This window comes from Andrographis paniculata, unplaced genomic scaffold (assembly GCF_009805555.1).
Source record: "Andrographis paniculata isolate CXL003 unplaced genomic scaffold, ASM980555v1 Contig54END, whole genome shotgun sequence".
Lineage (NCBI taxonomy): Eukaryota > Viridiplantae > Streptophyta > Magnoliopsida > Lamiales > Acanthaceae > Andrographis > Andrographis paniculata.
In genome coordinates this window covers 1,180,887-1,198,041 of record NW_026137589.1, presented here as the reverse complement: position 1 = coordinate 1,198,041, position 17,155 = coordinate 1,180,887, and positions in this window count along the sequence as shown.

The window sequence follows — 17,155 nt, the reverse complement described above, 5'->3', positions numbered from 1 at the left end:
GCGCACACTACATTAGTGTGGATCAAATAAATACATTCAATCCCATAAATAATAATAATAATAATAATAATAATAATAATAATAATAAATACATTCAAACACAATCGTTACTTCCATTGCATTGAAAAAGCCATCAAATTCTCTATTCCAGGAAAGTGTTCTCATCTATTTTAAAATATTTTATACTCCCTTCATCTCACATACCATATTCATGCTCCCGTTTCTATTCGTTTCATATTTCATGTCGCTTTTTTTTTTTAAAAATATTACACACTTTAATTTCATTTTAAATTTTTTAATTTATTTTTTTAAATTTTAATTAAACTAATTAGTTATCTTAATCTTAATTTATAATCATATATATATTATAGATAATTATTTTCACTAATATATTCTTAATTATCTACTAATTATACCCCTCGTAAAATACCGTGTCTACAATGTAGTAGTCATGGTATGTGGGACGGAGGGAGTATTATTGAATAAATATTTATTTATTTGATAAACTACATTAAGTAGGTATTATATGACAAGCTCGAGTAATTAGGCGTTAGTAGGATTTGATCTACATAAATTTTGATATGTGAAAATCTGTAGCTATTATTCTCCGAACGTAGGGTGTGTGTTTCTTTGGGTTTTAAATTTTGATTTGAGATTTGAACAATAAAAATTTTATAAGTCATACTAGATAAATCATATATGACAAACTCGACCGAAAAAATATCAATCAAATTCAAAATTATAACCTTATAATCACAATATATTACTGAATATATTTCGAAGTTCTCATTTGTTTTTCTATCTCTAGTTTTGATGTCAAATATATCTTGGAGCAAAACTAAGTAAATATTATACGATAAATTTGACTAAGAAGATTCAAGTAGAATTTGATATACATTAGGTTAACGTGAAAATCTACCACCATCCAAATTTATTCTCACATTTCTTTTTAGTCCGTCCATGAAATTTATCTCATTACTAATTTTGGCAAAGTCAACAAATTAATATTTAATTATTATTCTCTATTCAACGTTTATTTACAAAAAAATACCACTAACTTTATTACATTCTCTCTCTTCATCTACTTTATTTTTTAACTAAATTTCTAAAAATACCCTAAATTACCTATCAATTTTTCAATAAAATATTTATTTTTCTTAATTCTCATCCGGAACCCAAATGAATTAATTTTAATGGACAGGAGAGTAATATATAAACTAAGTCATCCAAATAAGTTGTTGGGAATTTTAGTCTTTCATGGCCCAATCCAACTCGTCAATTCGTCATTCAATAATTATAATGACTTGATCCATTCAGTAATTTAATTCATTTTGTAGCCGGGCCCACTGGCCCCTAGATCCCTTCTCTATTTCCTACTCCACCAATTTGGTATTTTAGAGTTATTTTAAATGTTAACTTCATTAATTTTAATCATTAGCTGTGTAATGTTAGTTATTTAGTTAAAAAGAGTCGTATACGATGAGATATTAAGTGAGAGAAAGACTTATTATGAGAGTGACTCTAACCGTAGAGTTAGGGATTCAGTTATCCTACCCCAAATGAATTGGATTCTTCGTGTACTGATCAATTACCTTAAGTCATATACATATTTTTAAAAAGTTAATAAAAAAATAAATATGTATAATGAAAGGTGATTGATTGATACACGAGGAGTACAATTCATTCGGAGTAGATAGAGAGGAAAGAGAAGGAAACAAAGGGGCACTCACAATGGCATTTTCAGTGAGTTTCAAGAATTCTTTATTAGAGTCTTCGGTGAATTCTTTGTAAATGTTTTCTTGTGAGAGTTCTGTGGCTATCGAGACTAAGAACACCAGCGGAGCCCCACTTTGAAGCTTAGTTACCAAGAACTATTTACACCTTGCAACGCTCGAAATTCGATCTATTTAGGGTTACTTGAAAGGAAACAATTAAAGTGTTGAATTGGAAAAATCAACACCGTCAGCACCCGTAATATATAGAAACAGTACAAAGTCTTATTATACACATCACATGTTGTGTATAATAATGACAAACGATGTTATTTTATAATTATAGCGTACTGTATAACAGTATGTGGTGTGCTAAAATCAATTAACATTTGTGTTGTATAAGATTATAGCATACGCTGTCAGTTCATGTGTTGTATTTGTGTTGGTTCATAATACAAGTGTGTTGTATAACAGTATGTGGTGTGCTGAAATTAAATATTAATTATGCTGTATAAAACTATAGCACGTGCTGTTAGTTCATGTGCTGTATTTATATTATATGAATGCAGACTGTTTGCTGCCGGTAGTAACACTGTTTGCTGTTTAACAGCACACCGTGTGTTGCGGTGTGTTGTCAGCAATTCAATACTGTAGCTGTGGCGTACTTGAAAACTGCATAAACACTTATCCTTCCAGGGCCAAAAAAATGATTAAGGATTAATTGAAATTCAACATTCCAATGGGCTGAAATTTGTGTCTTAACAAAGATAATATTTAAAATTTTGTATTACAAGCAATAATTATTTATTATAATGATTCCATATTTCATTAAAGTATATTTCATTACCTATTTAATTTATTTTAAACATTTATTTTTAGTGTATATATATTATGATAAAAAATGATTATTAAATAAAATATATTGTTACTATTCTAAATTTGAAATATTTTAAAAATTTTGTAATATGTTTTTCATGTAGTTTTTACTCTTTTATTTTCTTAAAAAGAATAATTATAAGAACATTTAAAATAAAAAGTTAAAATAAAATAATAAAATATATATCAAATTTATATGACAGAATGCGCACCAAAGATAAAAATTTGAAAAAATGAAGGGGTGAAAAAACTATAATTATATATAAGTATGATATTTATTTATTTGTTATTTTGAATATTTTTAGTGTCTAAATTTATATTTGATTTAATTTATGAATATATATATATATACAAAGTATCAGTTAAATATGTGTTGTCCTCTAAAATTGAATTTCTCTCCGGACGGCCTAACAATTTGGCAAGTCGGAAGATTGGTTTAAGGGTTTCCCAAAGTCCTAAAAAATATATCTGGAATTGATGTCTAAGTATCCGAGAAAAATAAAATGAAAATAGAAACAAATTTGTAATCACAAAATGAACAAAGGTGGAATTTGATGAAATATATTAATTTATAAGCCTCAAAATATAAACAAAATATTTATGGATGAATTAATTAAAACGAAGCTGAAAAAAAGAAAAAGAAAAGAAAAAGTAAATAAAGCACAAAAAAGCTGCAGTGTTTGATGTGTTGTCGTCTTGGTTTTATGCCCAGCTTCTTCTCTTTATTTTGTCCATTAATCACTATTAATAAGCTTCATTAGCTGAGAACATATTTCACGTTTATGTAATCAATCAACTTTACACACACTACAAACAAAAAACCAACCCTTTGTAGCTCATATATTGTTAGTAACAATAGTTCTGTCACAAAAAGTGATTTTTGTCGGAACAAAAAATAAAAAAAAAATTGTATTGGTCAATATTTTTTTTATTCGTTTCGATTGTTTATCCGTAACAACTATAATTGTAACGGAATTTTGTATCTATGTATTTGTTACGTATATCAAACCGTAATAAAAAGTTAATATTAAAATAATAATAATATTTTTAAAAAATCTATATAAAATTCAATCAAAAAAATAATAATTAAAAAATAATTTTTATTTGTTTCGATAGTTTATCCGTAACAATTACAATTATAAGGTCTTGTATGTATTTGTTATGTATATAAAACCGTAACAAAAAATCAATATTATAATTATAAATATTATTTAAAAAAAAATCTATATAAAATTATTTTAAAAAAATAATAATTAAAAAGTAATCAAGAATAGAAATCGTGTTAACACTTTCTTCATTTTCCAAACATATAATAACCGCTTAAAAATATATTTATAAAATTATTTAAAAATATATAATTGTAGATACTAAAAATATATGTCTAAAATCAATTAAATATCGTGTATTTTGGAAAAAAATAAAATTTCAATAAAATAAATATATGGTATTTAATTATGCACATATGTTAATTTTTGTACAATAAATATCAACCATTAATGCAAAAATCCGCTTAAAATAGAAGATATCGTACAAATATTACGTGCATAAATAGAGCCATAATAAATTTGGCAGCAAAATAAATTAATCTTGTCAATAAATGAAGTATATAAATCAATATCTTCCGAAAAAGGACAACGATATAAAGATCTTGGCGAGAAAGGAAGGTGCACAATCAAATCTGTCGAGAATGGAAAGAAGCATCTGATGGAAAAGGAAAGATTATAAAATCTTTCTATTGGCCAATCAGAATGCGTCATGTGGCACCATTAAAAAAGGAAGCCGAAGCCACCCATCCCTTATAAATAGGAGCCATGGGCAGTTCATTTGACATACCGAAGTTTCATCGATGATTCAAACAAAGGGGTAAGTCTCTAGACTCTCTTTGTATTGTTCTTCATCTTCTTCGTGTCCTTCAAAGCGTTCTTCATCGAAAGTCATTAATTTGGAAAAATGATCCAATATTGGTTGACGAATCGATGAAGTTAACGTTCTTCGTCGTATGTTCAAGCCGGAGGAAGGATCAAAGCTCTCAAAGCCGTTGAGGAATTCGTCAAAGCCAAGAGAAGATCTTCAAAGTTCCTCTCAAAACTTCAAGATGTTCATTACGTTCTTCAACAAAGCATCAACTAGGCCTTCTTCGATCCAAAAAGTCAAAGAGACATGCCGCCAAAAGTGTTATGGAGCACCAAATCCACCTCTTCAAGGATCAAAGCTCTTAAAGCCGTTGAAGAATCCATCAAAGTCAAGGAAGAGCATCCAAAGTTCATCCCAAAGCTTCGAGGTGTTCATCGCGTTCTTCACCAAAGCAACAACTCGGCCCTCTTCGATCCAAAAGTCAAAGGGACACGCCACCAAAAGCGTTATGGAGCACCAAATCCACCTCCTCAAAGATCAAAGCCGCGGATCGTCCAAAGAAGACACCAAATCCAAAGCCAATGATCAAATCGCCCACATGGAGACCAAAGTCCTCCAAAAGCGGCAAAGCCAAAGCAAAGATCAAAGCTTTGGATCGTCTAAAGAAGACATCAAATCCAAAGCCGATGATCAAATCGCCTACATGGAGACCAAAGCTCTTCAAAAGGCGGAAAAACTAAATCAAACATCAAAGCCTCGGATCATCCAAAGAGGACATCAAATTCAAAGCCAACGATTAAATCGCCCACATGGAGACCAAAGCCCTCCAAAGTCCAACAAAATCAACCGAAGACCAAATCTCTTCGGATCAAAGAAGCCATCGAAAATCAAGTTGGAAAACAAATCGACCCGGAAGGAGAATCAAAAGACCCCATTTAGAGAATAGGACCCGCTTTAAATTCAAATACAATATACTTTGTACAAATTTTGTGTTTATTAAAAATAACACAATTTTTTGTCTACAGATTTTTGGCACGCCCAGTGGGACCTCTCTACCTTTCATCTCTCATTCCGACGAACTTTCAACAACCAATGGCTTCCTTCAAGATCAAAACTTCCAATGCTGCATCGAAAGTTGTTGCTCAAGCCGCCTTCGCCGCCAAAGTAGTTAGCACACCCAACGCGTCAAAAAGCTCAAGCGTTTCGAAAAATACTGGAATGGCAACACGAAGTATGACCAAAAGAGCATTTTCGTTCTCTGAAGACACTCATCCAAAAATCACAGAGCAAAGTCCACTCTATGAAGAAGACGACAACTTCAAGAGTACTGCCGCACTGTTCACCCCTAACAAACTGCAAGTCATTCAACCGCATCAAGCTTTGCTCCAGTGATGACTACCAACGCTTCGAATATTGAGGACCCAAAGACCGTTGATCAAAGTTTGCTCTGCAAGGAAGAACAAAGCTTCAAAGGCACTTTCATGCCACCTACTCATCGGCCAATTTCAAGTCATTCAACCGCATCAAACTCTGCTCTGGTTATAATTTGTACAAATTTTGTATTTATTAAAAATAACACAATTTTTTGTCCACAATAATAATTTAAAAATAATAAGGATAAAAAGTGTGTTAACACTTTCTCTTCTTTCCCAACATATATTAATACATTCCCATATGTGTACAATTCCATGCATACACAGCTACCCTTTTTCTTTTCCCCCAAATCGCCTCCCGATCCACACACAACAAGAAGATTTGTTCTAAACTTCACTCCGATCTACCGTCACTGGTTTGACGATCTTCCTCGCCGTATTATAGTTCTCACGAAATCGAACGATGAGTTAAAACCTAGGACATTCTATTTTGAAGCTATGAAAATTGATTTTTAGTTTCTTTAGTGTTCTGGGGTTTTGAATAATCTTCTTGTACAAATTATTTTATATTTTTACTGGATAAATAGCGAGTTTGGTTTTATAGTTTGTATTGGGTAAATACCGAGTATAAATGTGTTTTCTGAAATTGAGTGTTTCATGGTCGAATAATACTCATTTCATCAACTTTCATTTGTAGGATTAAGTTATTGAACAATGAGGTGTTGCAGAGGTGGACTTTTAACTGTTCGAATATCGTATATTAGGTAATGTATTATGTGACTAGAGATTCTAATTTATTGTTCTTTTAAAATTTTATCAACTTTGTTTTCATAAAATGAAGTTTACAGTTTTTACATTGCATCTTGGTGTTGTTTAAAAATATGTCTTTAGGCATGGCATGTGTTATGACTCTCCCGTTTGTATAGGAAATAGTAAAAACCTTAAGCTCGAGAGTCGATGATGGATGAGTCGTCTTTGAGTCTCTTTTAAAAGTGAAAGAAAAATAAAAGATGAGAAACAGTTTTTTACACTTCCCCCTTTAACCAGTTCTGCAGATTTTGTTTTACTTTCAGTCTTCCATTTACTTTTGTCCCGAGTCTGGTTGTTGTTATATCTATTGTTCATTTTCTCTTTTCCACCTATATTTTTGCTTGGTGTTAGAGGAAATTAAAGCTTTGAAATTGAACCATTCGTAGCAAGAGATTCTGATTTTGACACATTAATGCATCAGTGATATGCTTCACAGTATTTCCTTTTTGGTAACAGTAATATGTTCTTATGTTTTAATATGTTTCATCCAATCTCAATCTACGTGTACCAGTCTTCAATCACTTTGCAATAATGATTTTTTCTTTCGCTATATGGCTTATGTATATATTGTTGTTGGTGATATATATATATATATACACACTATATAGGTTAACAACACTAAGCCTTTATTACTCCATGGTTATTACATCAGAGTGTTGTTGCTACTGATGTATTTATTTAATCAACTAGGACTAGTTGGTGATGTTCTAATAAAGTTTGTTATTGATTAATTGAGTGCAAATATATATTACTTTCCTCTCAAATTAAACTTGTTCCATAAAATTAACCATAACTTTTACAATACTACTTATTAAATTTTAGAACTCGAACTCGAATATCAATTTTTTTTTTCTTATAAAATAGTATTATATTAAATACTAATTTTCATAATTTCCAAAATTGTAAAAATTCAAATATTTTTGTTTAAACGGAGTCTAAATGTTTGATAGGGTGGATGTGGATGGAAATATTTAATTCGCGAGACAAGTAATTAGTACAACGGTAGATTCATTTCGCATGAATATTTGAGTTGGCATGGCTTCAATCAACACCACTGCTTCATTGGCTTGGGTGTGAGGGAGGGTGGGTTCAGTCTTTGACTGTCTTTAACAACTTATTAATCCATATAAACTCCAATTTTTCATGTGAATCCTTAAGTTGGATAAACACTCTTTTTTTTCCATTTCATTGATTTTAATAGCCCTCCTAATTTCATAAGTGCCAGTAGTTGCAGTTTAGGGTTGATCTTTCAATTTTTACATGTTGTGTGAAAGTTGATGATTTTAGGTTAACATTGATACATTTTTTATGACCCTGCAAAGTTAAATGAATGCTTCAAATATATTGTTTCATTTGTGACATGTCTTTTAGCATGACTTCTAACATCACATATATATATATATATATGGTTTGGAATTTGGATCCCTAATTTCAATTTCAATTTATATTCCATATTCTTTTATTTTAGTATAAACTAAGAAGCATTTAATATCAGTCTAATTTTGTTATATTTTCATGTTGCTCTACATAAAATTAATGCATTCACCACCTATTAGAAAACTAGTTGAGTTTTTGTCGTAGTAGTTCCTGTGCAGAAATACTTGTTCACTGTTTTGTTAGTACAAAATTTAGGGACAATTTATCTTGCATTCTAGTCGTTCCATCAACTTTTCAAGGTGAATTAGCAAATTTATTTCAATATTGTATTGAATATAACCAATGTGTATCTTCATTAGAATATATAATTATATAATACTTTGAATGTTTGGCCATTTTTTTTTTTTTTAACTTTGAATGTCTAGTTTGAAGATACTAGATTTCGCAAATCTTACTTTTCTATATTTCCAATTTCTAACAATGATGTTAACATTCTGGTATGCAGACCTTTTTTCCTTCTGTGGTTTGCTCTGCCCGGATGACCCTCTCTTAATTGGGGTTGTAGCAAATAATATTGTTATTAAGGTAATATTCTCATTATTGAGTTTCTACTTTTTATTCCCATAAGGCTTTGTTTTTTGCTATTTTATTTCCCTGGGACAACCTTAATTGTGTTGATATTGCATTCTCAATATTCTTTTTGAATCTACTTGTTGACTGCTGGAAATATGTAAATGGAATGAAAAAAAAAAGTCAACTACGGAGGTTTTCTTTTTCTTTTCCTTTGTGTGTGTTTAACGTTTTTTATTTGAAAATATGAAAATATTGTTGGGTGAGATGTTTTTGGATAAAATAGTTAACATAAAAAACTGTGATGTGTATTTAAAACAAAAGATTGTGAAATGGGCGAACAAATCATAGATGCACAGTTAAGTTCCCTATTCTCATAGGAAAACAACATTAATATGCCATGACTGTGATAATTCTCTACATCTTTTAGTACTTCTAAAACTGAGCATATTCAAACTTTCATGTATTTGATATACATTTTTATGGCCATACATACTATTGGGAGTTATAATTTCTTACTTATCTAGTTTAGATCTTGCCAAGATATGCTATCTTTTATTTTAGATTTGTTGGTGAAAACCAAACTTATGTTTTGAAATGTAATTTCTTCAAACTTCAACTTTTTTTTCAATTCTTAACATGAATTTTCTCTTGATGTATAATACATTTCAGGGACTGTAGTATGGGTTTTGGAATGAAGTGAATACGATTTAATTACAGAGCATTTGTTTTATTGACAATTTAAGATTTTAAAGCTATGACAATTGTATTAGTCATTTATATTTGTTAGGTTGTTTGATAGAGTCTTGAATTCTTATCCGAGTATTGAACGAACTTATCCATACACTGAGTACCATCTTCTTATTATGTACTTTCTATTGCTAGTTTTGCATGATTATATATAGCATATTCTCATCCATTTTCAAACTTAGATTTTATTTTCAAAGTTATTATTGTGTTTTATGAATTCTGATATATAAGTTTTTATATATTTGATATTAATTAAATTTTAAGTTTGTGTTTGGGTTTGAAAAGATGATTTTTAAATTTTTAGATGGATAGAAGTTGGATTGACGAAACAAATCACACTTCATCCCTATATTTAGATGGAGTGTTGCAATTCTTAAGTTATGGTTTCCATGAGAAAAGCATGGACTCGGTTGTATTTTGTCCGTGCCGGAGTTGCTTAAATCGTGCAACTAACACTCGTCGGGAGATCTTGCTCCATTGTATCACACACGGGTTTGACCCCTCTTATAAGGTTTGGACTTGTCACGGGAAAAAAGTAGGTTAATCAAAAAGCAAAACGGTCCCCGAGGTTTGGACATCGCATTAGGAGGATGAGCTAGATGTGTTGCTACGGAATTGTCAGAGACCTGAAGACATTGTTGAGGGGAACAGTCAGAATAACACTACTACCAGAGAGGGTGAAGAAGGGTTAGGCAGTAGCGATATAAGGTTGAGACAAATGTTAGAAGACGTGCATAACAACCTTATACCCGGTGGAAAGAAGATGAGCAACTTATCATTCATCGCCCATCTTCTACATTTGAAGGTTCTATGTCAATGGTCCAATCATTCAGTTGACCTTCTATTAGAGTTGTTGAGGGATGCCCTACCGGATGACGTGGTTTAGTCGAGTTACTATGAGGCAAAAAAAATAACAAAGAAGTTGGATTTTACTTATAGAAGTATAGCAGCGTGCATTAACAATCCTATGTTCACATCAGATGATACAGATCTCCGTGTATGTTTGCGGTACAAGTAGGTTCATTGAGGGAACCTTCACTATAGCCATAAAGAAAATGAGGTACTTTCCCTTGGTGCCTCGCTTGCAAAGATGGTTCTTGTCTTCAAAAACTTCAGCCTCAATTCGATGGCATTCCGAAGGCCGTGTCAATGATGGTATATTGCGTCATTCGGCTGATAGTGCGGCATGGAAAAACTTTGATTGTCGGCACCCTGCATTTGCTGCTGACTTGCACAATGTACGATTGGGCTTGGCCACTAATGGTTTCAATCTGTTCGGGAATATGATTGTGAATTATAACATTTGGCCCGTAGTTCTCGTGATATACAATCTACCTCTGTGACTATGCATGAAGCAACCCTCGTTTATCATTTCTATAATTATCGATTGTCCCAAAGGACCCGGAGATCGCATCGATGTGTTTCTTCAGCCCCTTGTGGTGGAGTTAAAAGAATTGTGGACTACATGTGTGAGAATATATGATGCCATAGGCGGAGAGCATTTCCAGTTGCGAGCCGTTTTGTTGTGGACATTAAGCGATTTGCCCGCTAATGCCATGTTGTTCGGTTGGCCAACACGCGGGGCTAATGTATGCCCTAACTGCAGTGTTAGGACACATTCTGCATATTTAAAAAAATGGTCACATATATTGTTATTGTGGTCACAGATGGTACTTGCCAGATGGCAATAGATTGCGACTTGATTGACATTCTTTTGATGGAACGATGAACTTTGAGGCATCCACCTCGCGCATAATCTTTACAAAACTAAATGAGCAGCTGGCTAGTGTTCCAACCGCATATTTGAAAGCTGACTTGATAGCACCACATCGAGTACAACGGTCGAGAAAACGTCGTCGTGGTGAAGACAAACATGCATTGATTTTGAAAAAAGAAAGTATTTTCTCTGAGTTGCCTTACTAGGCTGAGAATGATATAAGACACAATCTTGATTTGATGCACATTGAACAAAATGTAGGTGAGAATGTACTTCACACTTTGTTGGGCACTCAAGGGAAGACAAAAGACAATCTTAGTACAAGGAAGGATTTGCAATTATTGAATATACAAAGTTCTTTGCATTTTGTGCGAGGCCTAATGGTGGAATGTATTTACCAGCGGCGGCATATACCATGACAAATGTTGAGAAGAAAATATCTTTTTCCGTTTTGAAAAATTTAAGACCTCTCAACCGTTTCAGCAACAATTTATCCCATCGAGTGAGGGTAGAACAACAAGCAATTTGGGGGTTGAAGAGCCACAATTGTCATGTGCTAATGCAAAAAATGCTTGCAGTTGCTGCTCGCCGGTATGTCATATAATCCTCAAGTCTTTTCCTAACCAAACCCTCATTTACAAACACTAGTACGCCTTTGTAAGAAAGTTGAGTACGATCTATTGTTGTAGAGCTCTACCAAAAGACGTTGTTGGTGTGTTGATAGCTCTACCAAGAGCTGTGTGACTTCTTCAATTCTATGTGCTCAACCAAAAACTCTTTATGTCAACTTGAGAAGTTACAAGAAAGAATTTCTCTGACACACTGCCACATAAAGAAACTATTTCCACCGTCATTTTTTTATGTGATGGAGCATCTTCCAGTACACCTACTGGAAGAGGCACTCATCGCAGGACCTGTGCAGTATAGGTGGATGTATCCCATCGAATGGTACTTAGCGACTCTTAAGAGGTACGTATGTAATCGTGCAAATCCAGAAGGTTCTATTGCACGCGGGGTACCTCATAGAGGAGTGTATGCTATTCAAGATATCTAGGAGATGTAGAGACCAAAGAGAATCAATTCTTTCGAAATGACGATTAAGGATCTCCAAGAGTGCGTGGTGTTTTCGGGGCACGGTGCACCCTTGATTTCACCACCTGACAACAAATATACGGGTACATATTAGGCAATTTGGAAGTGATTGGTCCGGCAAGAAGGTACATATCTTTAATTTAAGATATTTTATCTTTAGCCTTCTTAAATAAACATGATTTTTGGTTTTCCCTCGATGTCTGAATGTATAAGTGTCTGTATAATATTCAAGGCGTACTTCTAATATATATCATTGTAGGGTCCGACACCATTGTGATTTGAGGTTTAACCATCAGTAAGAGTTACCATTTGTTATTGTTGTTGATTTTAGCTTGTTTTATTAGGATTGTTGTGTTTTTTGTGTCCACAATATTTGTTTCATTCGGAATTTATATTAAGCAGGCTTTCTTTGGATTTTAAAAGTAATTCAGTGTACTTTCAATGGTAGGGATATGCAATGCTTTTGGTTGTTGTATATTGTATTATAGACACTTTTGTTGGTGGACCGTAGCTGTCATTGATAGTGAACATGTTCATGAATGCATGTTCATTTAAATTGTACTTATTCCATATATGGGTCATGATTCTATATTATTATTCTAAAGAGCTGAGACTTCGGTGAGCTTTGGATTATTACAGATATTTTATTCCTAGAAAAGCTTAGAGTTGATTACTGCGAGTGGGAAGTGCAATGAATTCTTTTGGTTTTGTTACATAGTTAATTATATGCACATTTAGTAGATGGAATGGACATAAATTTGATGGTTTTTTTTTTTTTTTTTCCTTTTAGCTTGTTGCTTCTTATTCGAAATATTTTTTTCTTAATTATATGCACATTTGTAAATTGCTTGTTGATATCATTGTTTATTTTCATGAAAACAAATTTTATTTATATATAGGTGATATGCTAGAAATTGTTAAGGTCTATGTTACTGCTGCCACGATTCCGGAGACCGCACTTATTCTGCTAACAGTTGTTGGAGCACACACCCTCGTTGAGGTAGTCAATGTCGAAACTATCGAGTGGACGTACAAAGATATTTGTAATTTATCTTTGAAGGTTTATTTGATGTAGTAATTTATGTTTTTTCAATTAAATACTAATATAACCTACTTATTCATTGCATCTGGTTCCCCGCATCTGAATTCCTCCACCGTACTTTTGTCGTCGCATGAGCATCCGCCTACCATGTTTATGTGTTGAAGTTAGACTGATGTCTTACATGTTTTAATCTAATAGATTGAACTCTATTGCATAGAACTATGATGTCTCTACGGCTTACTAGATGATCATTTTGCGCATTAGTATGTAATTTTGGCTTGCTTATCGTTTATGTAATCCTGCCGTGTGTAGAAAAAATATTACTATAACGGGCAGGTGATCTATTTTGTGTAGTGATTATGGAAAAAAGCCTAACCGTTAATTATCACGAAATCGATGTTACAAAATTGTTACAATTGTCTCTTTAAGTCGTTTCAAAATGTTATTATAACGGACATGTGATCAATTTTTTGACACAAAAAGCTGTTACAAAAACTGTTACTAAAAGTTATTATGCATGTCAGAAAACATTCGCAACATATTATTTGTTACGACTATGCTTCGTTACAAATAGAGTTTTATTTTTGTCACGAATAGGTACGCATAACAAACACTGATACAAACATATGATGTAAATGTCAGAAAATTTTGTACCATATCTTTTGTTACGGACATTATTTGTTAACAAAAAGAATTATTTTTTTCACCTACAAAAATTCGTAACAAAAAGTCATCTCACATGCGTTGATTGCTAGGCTTTTGTTACAAAGCGACACAAACTATTTGTTACTCGAGTAAAACATACCGACCAAAATCCGCAACAAAGTTGCCACAAATAGATTTTTTTCCACGAAAAATGAGCATTTGTAGCGGATTTAGTTCCGCTAGAAATAATCATTTTTTTGGTAGTGACATCCCCTTTTTGTAACCTCCAATATTTATTTTCTTTTCTGTTGATGCTCTTTGGTTTTTTCCATTCAATTTATTATCATTAATATACATTATTTATTTATGTATAACCTTTATTATAAAAATTTCTCCATTAATTTTCCCACATACAACATCCATAGTCAGTTTCTTCCTCTACCTTCGATTATGAATTAAATTTATCTTAATTATCCTTCATTGACCTTCTTCAATGGATTTTGGGTCTTTCTTTCTATCAGGTTTTAGTTTTTTTTTGTCCGGAACTCACTTGAATTTTACTGGATTTATCTCTAAATCCACAATTATTTACTAACATTTGAATGTTTTTTTGGCCCAAAAACATGTCCCCACGACAATTTTACACTTTTTTTGAAGAAATTGTTAATTCTCATCATGTCACCTTGCACAGAATGAGGTCATCATATCTTTCAATCCAAATGAAAGAAGTTATTATTCTTTACTTCTTTCAAACGGTTAATTTCTTCTTTCAACCAAACTCTTTTCTTTTATCTCTATTCTCAAATTTATCTTTTTTATTTTCTTCGACCAAAAAATATCATTTGAGTTTTCCCCAAATTGCACCACCTGGTTGATGACAACCCTGTCAGTGACTTCTCTTATGATATTAGGAATTTTTTCTTTTTAATTAAAGTCACTCGGTCATTCTAATCATTGACACATTTCGTTCTCTTTCTTCCTACAAGCGGCCAAGGTCTTTTCCTCTTTATTGGGAGAAATTCGGGTTTAAAGCACCTTAAAAGTTGTTGATGGGGGTGGCAGAAAAGGTTAGCCGACAAGTGATGTTCAACCAAGCTCCGAACCAATCTAGGCATCTTATGGTAATCCCACCATGAAAAGAAATCTTGAAACCCTCAAGTGGGCTAGTTACATAATCTTCACATTTTTGGCTAAAAATGCATCAATTTCTTTCATCATCAGGTTAATTTTATCTTCTAAATTAATATCCTCCAAAGAATCTTGTCTATCAAAAAAGGAATTACTTTTTCGGATTGGTGACACTAACTTATCATTTTCTATTTTCTTAAGGCAGCAAATTCTCTATGTAAACATGTCCTCTAGTAGTCCTACTTTTGAATGAGTTGGTTGTCAACAATCATCACATTCTTCAAAAGAATCAACTGTAGGTCGGTCTTCATTCGGATTTCAAAATTTTAAATTATATTTCTCTCGATTTTCAACATCTTGAAACATCATGGAATGTGAAAACATGTTAAAAGAACAATATATAACTTCGAGTGCACGAACCTCAATAAGGGGAGCTGCCTCCGCCTCAACAACCTCCATTTTATCTCTGCTTATTATCTTTCTAATCTTTTGAAGTGTCAAAAATATCAATATATTCACTGAAGCTCTTCAATCCACTAAGGGTGTGTTTGGTACATGGAATTGAAAATATGAAAATTGAAATATTTTTATTTCACTTGTTTGTTTAAGTCGGAGAAATAAAATTTGAGAACAGATCATTTTCATTTTTGTACTTTCATTTATCTCTCGTATCCAAAAAATGGAGAGGAATGAATGGTGTAGTATATATATTTATATTTGTGTATCTTTTTTGTACTATTTAATTTTTATAATTTTAATTTTCAATTTTACAAAAATCACATTTACTTTATTATTCCAGTATTTAATTTTATGATTTTTTTAAAGAATTGTACTAAAATATAATATTACAAAATATCATATATAATTTATAATTTTTTAAAAAAAGTTACCAAAAGTATTTCTTCATAAATTGTCACTCGTTAAAACTCTTGTTTGTTTAATTAATCATTTATTCTTATTCGATCCATTCAGATAACTGCATATTTTTTATATTTCTCCACTGAATTCTTTATTTTACCAAACAAGAGAATTAATTCTCGTTCTCTACTCAATTCTCTTTCTCTCCAATTTGATTATCTACTTTTATTTCTTTGCAATTTCATTTTCTGTTCCAAGCATCCTCTAAAGAGCTTACCTACAGTCTAACCATCCAAAACAACTATAAAAAAAGAGCTCAGATACGAAGAGACCTCCTTGATAGGCTTCTTAAAGATTGCATCATTTACCTCATTTTCCGATTGATCCTCCATCTCACTAGCCCACAAGATAGGATTAGAGTTTTCAACCATCACATTCCCTTGTAGAAATTAAGGTTGAGCTTGTGGTGCACCAAATTATTTTGATAAGAACCCAATAGTATAACCAAAATATCGTTGTAGTATTCTAATACTTGCTCCATGTCATGATCTGTTACCATGATCATAAATGTAGCTTCTGATTACTCATTTTCATCCAATGCCACAATCTTAGGCTCATCCCCAAGTAGTTAAGGTATGAATGATCCCCCAAAAGTGTTTAATTTATATCCACCAAAAAATTAACCATTCGACAGAATCCGCTTAGATCTTCATTTTTAGCGTGTTTGTAGATGATAGTGTAGGTCTACCTTTGGTAAATTATACCTTCCACTATAATTTACATACAGAGGATTCCTGCTAGTACCTTTCTGATGCAACACATTCTGCTGGAAATATTATGTCCGGTGTCACTGTTGTATTATATGCTTCTGTGTGCATGAAAAAAATTCTTATTCATCCTGCTATTTATTCCAAGTCCATCCCCTATCTTCTGAAGCCTCTTCTATCGTTGAGTATGCTAAGGAGTAATTATAATCGAAGTTCACCTTGGCGGCCTATTTGCCTTCATGATCCTTTTTAGTATGGCCTTCTAAGGTGGCTTCCACTTCCCTTGTAGTAAAGCTAGTGTTTATGCTTCTTGTTGTATTCCGACGGCAATAATAAGTACAAAAAATTGACAGTATTCTAGCCGTGTCATAAAATTTCTACTATATAATTCACAAATATATGATAGCAAGCAGAGTAATCTCTACAGGGTCGATTGATTATTTCTTTTTGGTAGAAAATATGAAATAGGTAGGGGTTTTTAATTTTTCAATTGAATCCTAAACTAAAATCAAAGCAAAGAACCCTAAGCAAAACTAATGAATTAAAAAAACTTCAAACAAGAACAATAAATAAATGTCTGGAAA